General features: G+C 39.9%; 1 long non-coding RNA gene across 1 annotated transcript in view; it reads left to right on the forward strand.

The window, feature by feature from the left end:
• Positions 1–15,754, forward strand: part of LOC308072118 — a 49,394-nt gene that overhangs the window by 15,457 nt on the left and 18,183 nt on the right. Inside the window, exon 1 of the long non-coding RNA XR_013931503.1 lies at positions 1–15,532. This exon is cut by the window's left edge and continues 15,457 nt beyond it. This is a non-coding gene — a long non-coding RNA (uncharacterized lncRNA). The remainder of the gene's footprint in view (positions 15,533–15,754) is intronic.

Consider the following 15,754-nt stretch of genomic DNA (forward strand, 5'->3'; position numbering starts at 1 on the left):
TGAGAGCATCCCTTCTGTTGTTTGTTCTTGCTACTCTGATTCCCTCCATACCCTGTAAGGCACAAAGATAGAAAAAAAAATGTGCTCCTTTGGCCCACAGTTAGGGTGGAAATCGAAGTCTTGGATTACTGAGTGATGAATACAGAATGTGAACTAATTAATAGGGATGGGGAGAGGTATCTCTTGTAAATGACTATTAATATGATTACTGTATAATAGGCAAGCATGTGCAGGACCACAGTGTGTGGGAGGCTGGAACATGGGATTTGCTCTGTTAGGTCAGGACAGCTTTGCACTGAGGCGAGTATTCTCCTGCCAGCCATCCTCAACGTGTGCTGCATCTGGATAATGTGAAAAACCACAACAATGAACCCACCCAATTGCGCAGCCCTGGAGAAGGGAGTGAGCTGAAGGTGAAGCTCCCTCCCGATCTCTGAGTGAAGAATGCAGTTTGACTTTACTTCTGCATCACCAAGTATGGTTATAAAATCATCCAGCCCAAATCCTATACTTACCTAACATCCTCTGTACACTCTACTGTTCCTGCTTCTTCCATGATCATTCATTGTAAGGGTGGTTTTATCTGGCATGAATCCTGTGCTTTAAAACTGCTCATGTCTCACAAAACCAGTGTGCAGAGCTGGGTTTCTGATTCATGAGCTGTGCTGCATTTGGATGTGACCGCTGAAGATGCTACTGCCCACAGATGTCCTGTGTACCCATGAGCTGGGAGTTATCCAAACCATCTCAGGGAGAGCAGAACACGTACTGTCTGCTCTCCATTAGTCACAGTTCCTGGTCATTACACTAACAAAATCTGCCCTTCGTTCCATTTGCATTAATTTGTTGACTGGCAGCAGAGGAAGAGGCACGATGCCCGTCCTGCTGTTCCTGCTGTAGTTTCAGCATCCTGCAAGACTGCAGATGAGCGCGGTCCTAACTTTGCACAGCCACAATCACCTTGGCATCTGGGTCAGCTCTCTCCCAGTTTTATATACTTCTAGGTATGAACATCTTGTCCGAATCAGCTGCTTTCAGATGGATTTGCTGTGCTGAGGGTAGATGTTTATTTTAGCTCTTGGCATCTTGTTAACATAATGCTTAACTTTCTGTATGGTTTGTATAGCTGTATATACATGTGTATATATTAATGCTTTAGTGACAAAAAAATAGTACTGATGCTCAAATTTTAACCTCTGGGGCTTTTGAAATCTATGTAATTGATTATTTGGTGTCCAGAAATATTTCTATTCTGTAGAAGGTGATTTATAACCTTAGCTTTAACACAAAGCTTGGATTCAGTTCATGCTTCCAGTTGAGTGCCTGATACTCTTTAAACAAAAGACTGAAATGATGACAGCTACTCTATAATGGACTTCTGTGATGAATTTCCAGATGATTGATCGTTCATCGAAAAACTTTTGAACTTCTGATATTTTTAAACATTTTCTTGACTTAACTGTAAGTTAGCCTGACTATCTGTAAACAACAGGTGGCATGACCTTAAGAACAACAAACAGTGAAATATACCTTGAAATCATTTCGCAGAAGTATTTGCACATTATTTTTATCAATTGGTCAATTCTAATTTTCTGTCAGAGGTGAAAAATTAGATGTCACCAAACTGACTTCTGCATGGGCCTGAACACCGCCTACAGAGTCAACGGGAGGTTTTTTCCTTGCCTTCAGTGGGGTTTGAATCAGACCTTAAAAGGAAAACCCTTCTGGTTTCTATAGGACTTTCCCCTAAGGACACAGTTGCTCACAGGGGCAAAATCCTAACAAATCCTCAAACGCTCTAAAACACTGCCAGCAATCCAAGACCAAGAGATACAGCACGTTTGTTACTTGTTTTCTGCAGCAGCTCAGCCATACTGAAAATTCCAGCCTGTGTGAAATATAAGTTGATTTCCAGTTTTAAAAACTGAACTCTGCGTTTTTCAGTAAATGATGGCAGGAGCCACTCCTTGCTACAAAGCCATTTTTCTCCCATCTCATTCCACAGCTGCTGTCTTTTTCTTTCCTCTATTTTTTAAAAAAAGTTCAGTACAGACATTTTCATAAGAACAAAGCGTTCATTAGGTAATAATGGCATGATGAGGAAAGTGGAGGGGTTTTAAGACCCTCAGAGGAATCGTAGGGTTACCAGGAGTTAACTGAGTATTAACAGGAGAAGCAAGGAGCATGAGGTAGAGGAAGGATTTGAGGGCAGGATGCTGTTGTTCCTGGTGTGGACCTAACAGCCACTATCAATCACAAGCATTGGGTCATGCTGGAAGAATGCAGGAATAGTGTGTTCGGTGACACTGCAGGAAATAATCTTGCCTCAGTTAATAATCTTACATTTCAGTTAATAGCTTACCTGCATAATTGCGTCGTATTCTTCCATCACCCCATGCTTGTTCCCAAGATGTGGTGGAATTGTGGTTCTTGCTATATCGCATGCAAAGCTACAAGTTCCCTTTTTATTAAGAGCTTTCTACAGAGGTTGAGCAAGGATGTAAAAATTTACTTGTTATGCAAACATATTCTTAAAAAAAAAAAAAGAAAAAGATAAGGTTTACCAAGTGCTGGAACCTAATCAAGTTAAACTGAAGTAAATGGAAATAACCAAAGTACAGAAACTATGGACCCTAGCCAGTAGTTCATACCCTTGTGAGTGGTGCCTCTGAGGTCCATGGTCTAATTTATTCTTGGTAAAATTCCATGGATAAATCTGCACTCTTGGGACTTCTCTGTGGGATGCAGGTTCCAAGTTTCTATCAATAATGAAAGCTGAATTGCAAATCAAGAAAATGCACGGTGAGAACTGGAAGAATCTGCTGATACATATACACATTAAGAGATGGAGACTCTCAAAGGCTATTGTGTGCCACAACACATAAAATATATTCATTATTAAATGGGTAGATGAAACACAGCCCTTGCAACAGTTGGGAGTGTTATTGAAAAGGTAATCATAACTTTGCTTTTCCATTGCAAAATCAGTAAGTCTCCACCGCATTTTTTTTTCCTCACTGCTTTATCTTAGTCATTTGTGTACAAATAAACCTAGGTTTTGTACAGTGTTTTAGTGCCACTGCTATGTTTTTAGTAGGATACATATTCATCATAAAAAAGGTGACATTCTATTGTGTTGTGAAACTTCCATTCACAGACTTAAAACAATATTCTTTTTTCCCTTTTTTCCATATATCAATGACTTTAATGGATGCCATAACATTTTCAAATAAATAATAACAGATTTTCTTCATTTTTTAAAGTGCGTGACTGCAGAGAACGAGTCACGTTCTTTGGCATCCTTTAACGCGTGCTGCACAATTAGTGGCATCCTGATTTCCAGCTAGCAGTTACGATGTTCTCAGTTCAACAAGTGATTATTTCTCTTTTTGGAAAGAATGTAGTGGCAAATACAATACAAAAATTTTTTACTTCTCATTTTTATTATTTCTATCCAGAATAAGGCAGATCCCTAACTGAGAAATTAAGGCAACAAGACAAAACTCCTGCTTCACTGAACTTGTGTCTAATATATCATCGTGGTTTTGAACTGAGGTGAATGCTGCAGACAAAAAAAGAATAATCTGTGTAGCTTTAGGGTCAGCTAGGCATTCTCGGGAATCATTTTCAGTGTTTTTCAGCAAGTAGAGCACTTACCATATATGTTCATAATATTTACATACCATACTGCTCTTACTTGTAAAAGCTCAAGGTCATATTGTCACACGCCTTGGAGGATTAGTGGGAAAGTTACTCACTTGTAGCTTGGTGCCTGCTTGTCTGCACATACATTGCAAAACAAAAGAAAATCCCCTTCAATTCAACCGATGCCAGTGACTCTCCTTCCTAACAGTAATAGAGAAGGTCGACTTTGGTGTAAGTCTACTGACTTAGGATTTATTAACGTTTTGGTAAGTTTTCCAAAATGAATGCATTTGTACGAAAAGAAATCTTTTCAGAAGTACCTTGAAGATTTAGGAGCACAAATCCCACGAGTAAAGGATTTATGAACCCAGACTACATAGGTTATATTTTTCTTAAAAGCAGCCTGGGAAGCTTTCCTGATCACTACCCTCTCCCACTTTCCGTACATCAAGAAGGGGCTCAGATGCAGCCGGAGCGCTCAGTGCTGCAGCACCGCTCCAAGGCAGGCGGGAAGCAGCCTAGGATCACTCCATCAGGTATCTGGATGGACAGGAGGATACCGGGAGGTGCAAAGCAGAGCTGGTGACCACTCCAGGTGCCTTTCCTTCACAACAGGAAAGGTTTCAACAGTTTTTTTCCAAGGTGCCCCAGCAAATTTCTTACCAATTTTGGTTTGTGCTTAAAAAATAGCTTGAAAAACTCAACCTTCAGCTCTGTCGTCTGACATGCTGGATGCTAAGGGTGAAAAGAAGAGTTGAAGAATATAAGGGAAAGGTCGTATTACCATTGTTATAATCACTAGCATGCATTATGCGTGCATGTTTATGGCGTAGTTCACATTGCCAGACACCTCGTTTTCAGCTCATATTATCACAAACTTTAAAATTTAAAACCTGTCATCTGCACATCAGGTAACTGGTGTATCAATGTTTGTGCATCCATACAAGTGTTAGAAATTTTACAGATTTACATAGCTGCTCCTTGCTGAAAGCTTACAGCTGCTTTTGCTTTTGCCCAATTTTGACAAAAGAGCAAGTATTTTCTGCCTTTCTTGTGCTTCACTTCCTCTCCCTTCCCTTCCTCCTGACGGTGGTATTGCTTATCTACATTTCTTTCTTGGATAGTCCTCTGGCAACCCCTTTTGCGGTAAAAGATGAAAAGTATGGAGAAATCATCTCAGAAGAATTACTGGAGCTTTTCTCACCCCTGAAAAAGAGAATTAAAACAACGGTAACATGAATGAAATTGACTGTGATGCTGCCAAAGAGAAATTATTATTACAAGGCCTTTAGCTGTTAGCATAATGAAATAGATCTTGGATTACTGTTACCCAAAACAGCCTTTAATGGAAAAAAAGCCACACCCTGCTAACGTCTCTGAATTTAAGGGATGCAAAAAAACAATGATAAGGGAGACCACACAATTCTGTGCAGAGTACTGTGTTCCAAAAGTTTAACAAATAAGGGCATTGCAGAACAAATCCTGCTGGTAGTTCTCATAAGTAAAAGATGACTTCATTTATTATTTTACAGAATGACATTCTCTTATTCAAGTAATTAGTACATGTGTTGGAGGACTCAGCTCATGATACAGTCCGAAAAGTTTACATTTTTTGCACACTATTCCAGATTTCATGATGATTGAAGGAGAACTAAATGAACTGATTTTTCAACATCCTGAGTGATCATGCTCCCCATGAAAACTGTATTTTGTATACATTTTCATCCCCTCAAAAGACATGTCCTTACACTGACCTTACAGCTATGCAACGGCCCTTTATGATAACATTGTAAGGAGGCCACTAAGTTACAGATTAATTTGCTATCTACTAGCAAATATTAATCTACTTAATCTACTTAAGTCAAATGGGAGCAGAATGACCAGATCTGTGTCAGTCAGGCCTTTAGGGACCATGTCACTGTCTGCACTGAAACTATGACAAGTAAATGTCAGAGACACATGGGCTCTTGCATAAATAGTATTTTGAGTTTCTTTGCTGAAGCTTTGCTAGCAGCTAGTGTGAACAGCATCTCATGTTCTACCTGCAGTGCTCAAACTTTTTCCTGTTGCCTTTAACCCTCCAACTGTCTGTAAACAAATTTGGTAAATGGAAATTCCCTCCAAGCTTCTTGGCACCTTCCTATTTTTCAGCCTTTTCCTATCAATTTTCATACATTCTTTCTTTGCACAGTTTGAGCTGAGAAGCCCTTTTTAATTAGACTACAGTGATCTGATCACCCCAGGGGCAAGGAAGGAATTTTTTCCTGGAGGGCAGCATCGCAGACTTAGCTAAGAGGGATAATGCTTCACTTGTTTTTGCTTTCCTCTCACAAATCAGGTGTTGGATTCATGATGCAAGGCTTCATGGACCAATGGTCTGATCTGATAAGGCAAGTCGTATGCTCCTACTTATATTGCATGGCTGGGATTTGACAAATCATTAAAACATACAGTAAATTCAGTAGCACATGAGGGGTCTTGAATACAAAGTGTTAATTTTTATTTTTTTTTTTTTTTTTTAAGTTAAGTAAAGACCTTAATTAGCGCACAAAAGGAATGCCAGAGTGGTATGAATCAGAGGGCTGGACACATGCAATGTAGCAATAAAAGAGAAGCCCCTCTTCAGAACTGAAGTAGCTGATGAAATAAAAGCCAGTTTTCAGGCAGCTGTGAATTTGACAGAAGAGCCTTTGTAGCGCTATAACCACCACCTCCTGCATGGGACAACCTCAGAACATTTCTGAATCATCTTTGGGATACATAGAAGCCAAAGGCTGATAAAGAGATGAGTCGATTTCCTCAGAGGCTTGTAGGGGATTTCTGTTTTCTCTGTTCTCTTTTGTTTGACTATGGGTTTAACTCTCAGGGGGAGCCCTGTGGAAGGAGAGACCTTGCAGTTGCTGTTGCAATAGGTTTTAAAAAAAAACATCCAAACAACAACAAAAAACCCTAGCATCTTTTTATTTAGAGCCAAAAGTTTATAAGCTGATTTACAGAAACATTCCAAAGGAAGAAACAAAGAGTGAAAAGAGTCCGCTGATGAATGGAAGCTTGTAGTCTCAAAGTAAAGCCAGGCCAATAGTAATTTATTTGGAATATTTGAAATCCTCCCATGTGTATGAATTCTGTTGGGCATAGACTGAAGTTTGCTTAGTTGCTGTCCTTTAAACAAATGTAGGCACGCAGTTAAAAATTCCAATATATTGACAATTTCAGACCTAACCAGGGGATTCAGCCATACAAAACTGCAGCAGATTTCCAGTGAGTGCCATCTGAATAAATCCTCTGGTCAGCTTTGGGAACTGTGTGCCTAAATCCCCTGTGCATGTCTGGAAACCTCTGCCATTATGTGCACACGTGGGTAAATGTGTGGGTATGTGGCTGCAACTCTTGAGTGCACAGAACTGGAGGCCATTTCTCATCTTTAGGGATGTGTAGCTCTTGTCTAGGAGCTGGCCTTGTTTTTTCTACAACACTCGATATGCTTTACTTTTTCATTGCTGTAGACTTACAATTCTTCTGCTAGATTGTTGTCAATAGTCTCCTTGCAACAACTTTGCAGAAGAACAGAGAAGTGGATATTACTGCACGTAATGCTTGTGAAGATCCTGACCATGAGAAATGGCCATCACACAGTTTCATATGAAACCCATCAGTCAAAACTTCATTTTTTACTGGTGAACAGGTAGGAGAGGGTTGGTTGGAATATACTCTCACCTAAACACTTCCTGCAGTATCATCTCAAGCACAGACAGAACATTAGAGAAGGAGAAGCCAGTTTAAAAATGGGTTGAGACTGGAGCAGGTGACTGTAACTGAATGTCTGTAGACTTCATAAAAATGTGGATGCTTCTCATAGACTAAGTAGCATTCACAGTATCAACCATTACAAGCTTTGTAGGATAGGTCTGCAAAGTTTTGTAATCTCTATCCATGTATATCCGGTATCTACCCACAGTGCTTGTAGAGGAAGCATTAATAATGATGGAAGGGATTTTATTGCTTCCATATAATAATATAAAATGGAAGTTTATAATAGTTCCCAGGAACTGAAGGTCCACTAAGAGGTTTCATTTTTTTTTTTATTTTTTATATAGAACAAGTTCCACCCACCATGGACACACTTTTTATCTGGAAATTGGACCGTTATGGTCTCACATGAGTAGAAATACAGTGCTATGGAGGTACCTGGGCACTGGGGCCATGCCATCATTTACAAATGCTGAACCAGTGCTGTGTTCCCCGCTCTAGTTCTTCATGAAAAACAACCAGGAAAAATAAAATAAAAATATATAGCAAAGTGCAAATCAGAAACATTGAGGAAAAACTGCCATAGGAAAGATAGAAAATGTGTCAAAAAGTTAGTAACACCCTTCATAAAGTCCGTCCTTTTATCCCATACCTGTGAGAATAACCTCCAGCTTTTTTCTCCTCCCTCCTCCCTTTCCAGATTTTCTCTGGCTGGAGTCCACATAGCAGAAATGTTACACAAGAAGGAGCTCTTTGCAGAAACTTAGAATGAAGGGTTGGTTGAGGGCATCAAAACAGGGTTTATAATGGAAACTCTTACACTCTGAGTATGGGACAGCTACTTGGGATTCCACAGTCCAGCAGATTTTATCTGCAGCTATGCAGGCATATCAAAATCTATGCTTATTAAAATACTGTTTGTTGTAACCAACTGTTTACCATCAGCTATTGCCTTTTAAGACTGAGTACAGAAATGCTCTCTGAGTCTCTGTTGGAGCACTTAGAATAACTGCAGCATATTGCTCCGTTTTAATAATTTTCAAAGGCTTGTAGCCAACAGTGAAAAGTACAACCTTCCCATTTAGCACTACCACAAGCACTGTCTTCAGTTAGATTTCAGGGCTAGGCTGAAGCTGAGGGTATTCACTGGCTGCTGATATTTTGAAATCACTTTTTACTTCCTTGTACTAATGTGCTGCTCTTCACACTTTTTGATATGCTACTAGACATTTGGTGGCATTTAGACAGAATGTTTGTTGTCCAAACAATTTGATTTCCAGGAATTGAAAGAGAGAAAATAGGGGTTCAGGGAGACGTTCAAAGGAACGAGAAATAAACTCACATCATGAGCTGCTGTGTCTTTGCTAGGGACAATGCCTTCAGGAGCCCTCCTTCCGCTCCCGTGATTACTTGTCCATGCCCATATTGACTTTCCCAGTGCAGGCAGTCCTTCGGTGTTTTCACCTAAATTACATTCCTGATACTGTAAAAAATAAAAGATTTAACAATATACCTACATTTGAGCAGACATCATTTTCTAGAAAACCTCTTCATTCACTTTGTGTAGGAAACAGGAGAAAGAAGTGGAAGGAAGGGAGGTCCTGTGTGCCATATCCGTAACTGGTGCACATCATTCTCTATTAACTGAGCTCTGGGTGCAGAAACTCATCACTTTTAATATTTTTCACTTGCTGCTGTGAAGAGGAGCATTAAAAAAAGAGAAAGAGTAGGCTCAATGCTCTGAGTGCTATTTAGGAATTCTCCAGAGAGGAACAGAGAGAACCAGCATGAATAACTGCTAGCAACTTTCTCGTTAATTAAAATCTGACAAGCAGCTGGCAGCTGAAAGGGGGAGCTGTAGGTGGGGGAATCCTGTGGTTCACCACCACATTCCTTACATTCATAAAAGCTACGGAATATTTCACTGTAGGCCCGCCAGAAATGTCGATGGAAATGTGAATTAAAAGAAAGCTGTCTGAAGGTGACAGAGATATTGGATGTAGCCCAGGTAACCCACAGATGAAAATGTATGAAAGTTTAGTGACATGCATGAAGCAGCTTCTGTAAAGGGCTTTTATTCTGATGAAAGGTACTATAATTCAAGTGATGCTATAGTCTGCAAGACGAACCCGTCCAGGCAAGAAACTCATTTTGAGGGAGAATAAATTCCCTCTGTGCCACCCCTCTGAGCCCAGACATTGGGGTAATGGTTTTGGCCAGAGCAGATGAGCTATTCAGCATCTCTGTGGGAGCTTTACCAGGCTGCAGCATGCTGGGGCGTACCTTTCCCTGTCCTCTCATGGAAAGGTTGTGACTCTACATGACAGCTCTCATGCTCTGAAATCACCAGCCTTGAAACAGTGGCTTTCAGGTTTCTGATGATAGATAATTCCTCAGAAAAGGACCCACTCATTTCCTGAAGGAGGTTACCTCTTATTTCCCACAGCACCTTCTGATCCGTTCCTAGCTTTGGCATTGGACTGCATGTACCTGGCTAAAGCAAAGGCAATGATTTCCCCTCGCAGTTTGGTCCCTTTGATCATACCTCTTGGTCTTCTTTACAAACAATCTCCTTCACAGTCAGGCAAAGACTTGTAAAAGAATGCAATTATTGCTTCATAACCACGAGATTTTGGGCCATATAGGATATAATAGAATCCTATTTCACACCCAGTGTCTTTTCTCTACCAAGGTATTAGTATGAAGGGAGTTACAAAATATGTGAGGTACCAGCAGTGCCACGACTGGGAGGTCCACAACAGAAGACATTTTGTGTGCAATAATTAAATGACATTTCCTTGCACTGAGAACAGTGGAAAGTTGGCCAGTCATTATCATGTGGAAAATAATTTTAAATCCCCCTGGACAGTCACCACAGACAGCTGCAAGAGTTTACCCTGAAACAAACAAAAAAAAAAAACAACCTTGAAAAATTTTGTTTCTGTTTCTGGTACCATTATTCTGGATGTGAATCAAAAGTTTGCAGGGAAAAAAAGGATGGAGGGGGCGGGAAGAGAGAGAAAAGAAAAGGCTTTGGGCTTTTCTGTCATCAGTTACCTTAGTTTCATCCCCATTTCAGCTTCCTAAGGGTTCATTTCTGTTCAGTGGCTGGCATTTAGGCAGAATGTTTGTTGCCAAAATATTTCCAAATTCCAGGAGGTCACAAAGGAAAAAAAACCAAAACATGTGTTTTTAGGGAGGTGCTCACAGGGACCCTTTTCTGATTCCTTTATCTCATGAGCATTGCTCCCTATGTTAACTCATTTGCATAATTGGACACTGCTGGAGACTTAACTAAAACTAACTCTAATCACCCTTTCATCCATGGAGGGTAAATACAGGGGACTTGTTAATGTTTCCTTATTCTTTAATGAGGTGTTTTCTCTTAGTTAACCAAAATAGTAGGCTTTAATTTATCTCTACTGAGACGTCTGACTGCAGTTCTGTTTTCCAGCTGAATATTTTATCTCTTCTTGTCTAGTGTGCTACAAGTGCAGCAGAGAGTGCTAATTGCCTGCGTTGTATTCCAAGACCATCTGCTGAAACCTGTGTTTACTGTGGTGGTTCCTTTCTTCAACAGCTTGTAATTCAGTGCCCTCACTTGACTTCCAGGGCTTTGGGTTTCTTTGCCCATCTTCTGGAAATCATTGTCTTCTCCACACCACCCATTGAGACAGATAATTAGCGGAGCCAAAACTATTCAATAGACAGTTTTTACACAGATTTTCCAGTTTTGTCCATTTATTTTAATTTTGTCTCCCCCTTTACTCTTTTAACTTTTCTTAGAACGTGTGGTGCCAGAGGTACACAATGAAAGAGGTGTCTGAGGGTAGAAAGTGCTGTAGGAGCCCAAAGTCCCTCACTAGGAACACCCTCAATGTACAGTAAGAAGAGAACTGTGCTTGGTTAATAAGAACTTTGCTTAACTCTGCTCCATTACCCAGCGAACCTAAGCAGAACCCCCACGTTTTTGGTGTTTAACCTCTATCTGCCCGCATGCAGAGCTTGTTAGAGCTGCAGACCTGTGGCCTGAGCATGTCCATCAGCTATAACAATCCAGCTCTGACCTCTCTAGTTCAATAACCCAAACCAATGTAGTGTCTGCTGTTTCACTGGAGATGCCAGAGCTGCCCACTGCCTCCCCAGCCCAACGGCGAGCTGCATGACTGCATCCTGACACCTACAAGACTGTCTGGTGAGATAAATGGACTCTGCATTCTCAGAGGCAATATGTCTTATATTTTTATTTCCTTTCTTCTAACAGTGGGAGATTTAGCTTCCCTTTTTCCCTTGCCATAGCACTGATACAACATCATGTCAAAAGGAAACAAGGCTGGGCAGTGGCAGAGCTGTAAGCCCAGGGAATTGAGTTCTCCATGCATTTACGTGTTGGGAAATAATGATGTAAGATTATGATTTCTCTTGTAAGATGATCTTGTCCTACATCAAAACTTTCTCTGAAAATTTATTTTTTTCCTTTCTTTCTTATGTAAAAAATCATGAGGTATCACAAATGTTCTGTATTATGAATATTTTTATAAGTCATGTGTTCCTTCTTCTTGCCAGTAAAGCACCAAGGTGCGCCCACCTGGGAATGCTAGACAGCTCCAATAAAACACACCTACTCCTGGGCTGGCTTAGTGGTTGCAGATGCCCCTCAAGACTTATCTGCTGTATTGATTTGTAGGGATTTATCCTTTCCATGAAAATTAGGTGCCTGTATTTGCTGTTGTCATCTGAGTAAGCATGAGATGTACCTAAAGCAGAAATTTTTATCCTCATGAAGCAAAGCTTTTGATTATTAAATAAGTTGCACATTTATAAAATAAACACAAACAATCAATAAAACAAGGATATAAAATATATCCAATATGAACCTCACGTTCAGTTGCTCCCATGGTAATCTTCTTTCAGAGAGTCTCCCAAAGACTCCCTTCTAGAATGGGATCCCTTTCTTCTTTACACCTGGGCATATGGCAGCTTCTCAGTTTGAAGGACATTCCAAAGCGTTCATCAAGTAACCTTTCCTTTGTGAATTGAGGGGACTTTGTTTTGCAGCATTGCCAGTAGCCACTTGGCATAGGGAAGAATGGTAAAGGCGCATTCAGGCTATCCGGCAGCTCAGCGCTGGTGGGTGGATCAGGCCACAGCTCGTTAATTCTCCTGTCTCTGCCTTTCCTCGCAGGTTGTAAAATGAACTGCACTCATAAGTGAACATGGTCACGTTCTGCAGAATATATGTCATATGATCTGGTTTTGTTGGTTCAGGCTGCTAAGTTTCTGCAGAGACTATAACAAATACACCCTGCAAAATCTGGGACTGTTGTGACAATCTTTCTTTTGGTATAATACCTTCCATTTTTTAATAACTAGTTAATTGAAATTGTCTAGGATTTTCAGGTGAGAATGCAAATTTTTAAGAACAGTAGAAGATTTGTAAAAAGTGATGCCTTTTGAAGAACATTTTTTCTTCCCATTAACCAATATTCTCAATGGCTTAAAAATATTGGAAAAAATCCCCAAACATTTTTAGCACACTTACACACTGTATTTGTTCTATATATGTACAATCATGCGATAGAGATATTTATATTTGTTAACACTACAGCACTAACATGGTTCCAGCAAACAGTTTGGAAGATCATGCTCACCTCTTTTCTCAAGAAAACTGTGGAAGAACTCTGTTGATATTTTTTCGTACACCTGTATTAATGGAACCCATATTTTCCTTTGAATGCTCTGTGTGTGGCATAAACAGATAAAAGCAATCAAGTAGAATGTATTACACAATGAAGCATTTTTGCGATACAACTGGTTTCTGCTGAATTGAGGAGCAGCCAAAAGCAGACTAACCAGAATTATTATTCATCCTGATCTTGCTGGATTTATTCATTAAAAGGGTGTCAGCCTTTTCTGTTTCCTGGGGGGGAGGAAAGAAAAAAAAAAAGAAGCAGCTATTTATTTTGAAATAATGATACTGTGTTGGAACAGCTTAGCACAACAGTCTGTATTACCTTCCTCATTCTACAAACCGATATTTAGGTCTCTGCCACTGAATTCGATGAAAGATCCCAGTGGAGAGCGATGGACTCCTTGGTTGTGAAGAGGCTAGTTAACATTTCCAGTAAGGTGCTAGAGCCAGAAACTCAGGTGTGCCTCCACAGTAGGCCATCTCCCTGTCTTGCCACTTCTGTTTCTGTACCAAATATTCAGGTTTTTCTGTCTGCCCAGAAAGCAGAAAGCTGTCATTTCTTGTGTTTCCACTTGTAAAACAACATCCATCTTTTGGGGTGTTTAAACACTGTCATATTGCTGCACCCTCTTTCCATCCACTCAAAACACTGCTGGTAGGATCATATTTGTAACTTGGCACTCTGATTGCACTCTTCCTTTTGCACTTGTGTATTAATTCTTTCCCCATGATGGTATCAAAAACAAGCTTCTTATCTTTGCTTGTAAAATCCTAGTGTTTATCTCCACCCTGTTTGATCTTTAGCACACAGTGATTTGCATCCATCTTCCTCCATGCCCATGATGCTTTATTTGACCCCCCTTTTCTTAGTCTACTCCAAGCACAAGCACCTTCCTATTACTCCATCTACATCCCAAAAGCCACCACCTTGCAGTCTTTGATGTAAGGGTGTGACATTTCCAGAAAACATTCCTGCTCACCATTTGATATACTGTGATTTCTGTCTGCATTTTTTTTTATTTTATTTTTCTGTTCTGCTCAGTTCCTACCTTAATGTCAAGAACCTACAGTGTTTCTGCATCACATCCTAACAAATATATTGAATGTGAGTGCTTTAAGCAGCATTGCCTATTTTTTTAATTCTTTATGCAGTACCTACCACAACATCTGCTTGACTGGGACTGTAATGGTGCTCTTAAAGATCCATCTTTCTAGGAATATAGGTATGGAAAGGACATAGAGAGTTCCCCAGAGTCAGACTACCTTGGGTAGTCAAGCTTAAATCTTGACCCTGTGCTTTGTGCAAGGCAGATTGTGCTCTCTCCTCATCGGCATAGAAGACAAGCTGGAGTAGAAACAAAATGGGTACACAACTGGCACACCACGGCGTTGCTTGCAGTGGAGATATTGGCAGTTAGTGTACTTTAGTGGTGTTCACCTCTTGGAAGCTGAGGATTAACTCTGGGACTTGAAGAATCAAGACCAGGAAAAGGCTATGCATCTTCCACAACAAAATGTGACACAGGGAAACACAAAAAGAGGTAAAATTATTTATACAATGAAGGCAGAGAGGAAGAGAAAAGCATAACTTCAAAATGAGTTTTATTCTAAAAGGAACAAACAAACTATAATTTACATACTTCTTTTTCTAAAAAGTCCTCTTCCTCCCTTATTCCATTATTAAAAATAATACAAGTGTTGAAGGCACAGCTTAAGCCTTTTGACTCCTTTCTGTAACATCCTTCTTCAACTCTAGACTTTTTCCCATGGAGATAATAAAAAGCCTTGAAGTAAACAAAGCTCAAGCAAATCTCCTAAAACTTTCAATGAATCCCAACAAGCACATCAAGTCAAGTATCTGTAATTATTTGATCATCTTTTGGTTTTACAGTTTGTGCGTGGTTATTTTTCTTTTTCCCTTGATCTTCTGGGAATTGTCCGAAAGCTGACTCTCCCTGGATTCTATGTTTATTCTGTGAGACAAAAATTTACAGCTGGGTAAGGAGGTGCAATATCTGATGATCTAATTCTGCATCCCTGAATGTCTCCTGCCTCCCAAACAATCCTTATTCCTTCCCTTTAAAAGAAATTAATATCCTTGCCAGAATTTATCTGAATTTTGCATGATAAAACCATAGTGGATATGAAGGAATAAGACACTTGTGGAATACTGGTCTATTTTTAACTGTATATTTCAGTGGTCAAAGTTACTCAAGCATTTTCTAAAATAGTGCCACATGTCCTCATAGTGGAACACGCATACCTTACGGGTTCATCATCAAATGCGGAAACAGCCCTAAGCATCACAGTGAGACAGCTTGATGGGTGGTCTGAAACTCCTATCTCTCCTTCTCAGAGCAGAAAGGAAACTCAAGTTATCAAGTCCTTTCAGAAGAGACTAATGCGTGGCTAGAAGATCAGATAATTACGGGAGAGTTTACACTGGTAAGGTCACCAAACCTTGCTTTTCTTAGGTTCACATGCTTAACAATTTGTAATCAGTAATTCAGGGTTTGAAGAAGTGGGTGGCCGGTTAATCTCTTACTCATCTTTTCACAATAAATTTAATGATATGCTATGGATATTGTAAAGCATTGGGATCTTTATACTCATACTATAGGATGCAAAGGCAACATCTATCTCTGCAATGGATAGATTTTCCTTCAT

Source organism: Falco punctatus, assembly GCF_963210335.1.
Source record: "Falco punctatus genome assembly, chromosome: 12".
Taxonomy (NCBI): Eukaryota; Metazoa; Chordata; class Aves; order Falconiformes; family Falconidae; genus Falco; species Falco punctatus.